The 926-nt window shown below is 44.3% G+C and overlaps 1 non-coding gene across 1 annotated transcript; it reads left to right on the top strand.

Moving 5' to 3' along the window:
- The first annotated feature begins 551 nt into the window (after nt 1-551).
- TRNAQ-CUG lies at nt 552-624 on the top strand. Its single transcript has one exon. It is a non-coding gene; the product is annotated as a tRNA-Gln (tRNA).
- Nucleotides 625-926: the final 302 nt, after the last annotated feature.

A 926-nucleotide genomic window follows, 5' to 3' on the forward strand; every position in this document is an offset into this window, starting at 1 on the left:
AAGCATGTCCTCTGGAATGGTGGTTGAAGTATGAAGGCATATGGATGTTAGCATATCTGGCACGTTAATACCTTGCAACGCTGGCTACAAAAGTGCCATGAGAGAGCCTGTTCTCACTTTTAGGTGACGTATATAAGACACGGGCAGCATTATCTGCAGTAAATGTAAACAAACTTGTTTGTCTCAGCGATTGGCTGAACCCGAAGTAGGACTGACTGGACTCTAAAGTTTTACATTGTTTTCTTTTTGAGTGCACTTATGCAACAAAAAAAAATCTACATATGCAAGTTGCACTTTAATGATAAAGAGATTGCACTATAGTACTTTATATTTTACAGTGTAAATATTTGTAATAAAACTATATATAGTCAGCACTGTACACTTTGTATTCTGGGTTGTAATTGTGTCAGCAACCTGCCCAGTTGTCTCGCTGCCAGGGGATGCAGACATTTCTGTAAGGCACATAAAGGGGCTATTTGGTGTTGAAGCAAATGCGAGGAATGTGCATTTATGAGAGGGAATTTCCATCTCTTCAGTAGCTGTACATCAGGGCCCCAGTGGCCTAATGGATAAGGCATTAGCTTCTGAAGCCAGAGATTGTGGGTTCAAGTCCCATCTGGGGTGAAAATCTACTTTCTTCCTGTATATTGCAAGGAAACCTCGGCCTTTATATTAAACAAGGAAGCTGGGAGATGTTTGAGCACAAAGTCCTGGATCTTGGGAACAATCACCAAGGGATATTAGAAGGCTCAGTCTGGTGACCTAATGGATGCAACCACACCTCCCCATCCCAGGGTAGTCCCATCTGAGACATTCCCCTCCTGCCCTGACAGGTGGGCTGTGCAGATGATGGTGGAGGGCAGCAGGAGAGGAGGTTGCACTAGTGCTGCCTGGGCTGTATCTGCACCAAAGATAAATGGAGGGGG

Source organism: Mauremys reevesii, unplaced genomic scaffold (genome assembly GCF_016161935.1).
Source record: "Mauremys reevesii isolate NIE-2019 unplaced genomic scaffold, ASM1616193v1 Contig151, whole genome shotgun sequence".
In the NCBI taxonomy this organism is placed as follows: Eukaryota; Metazoa; Chordata; order Testudines; family Geoemydidae; genus Mauremys; species Mauremys reevesii.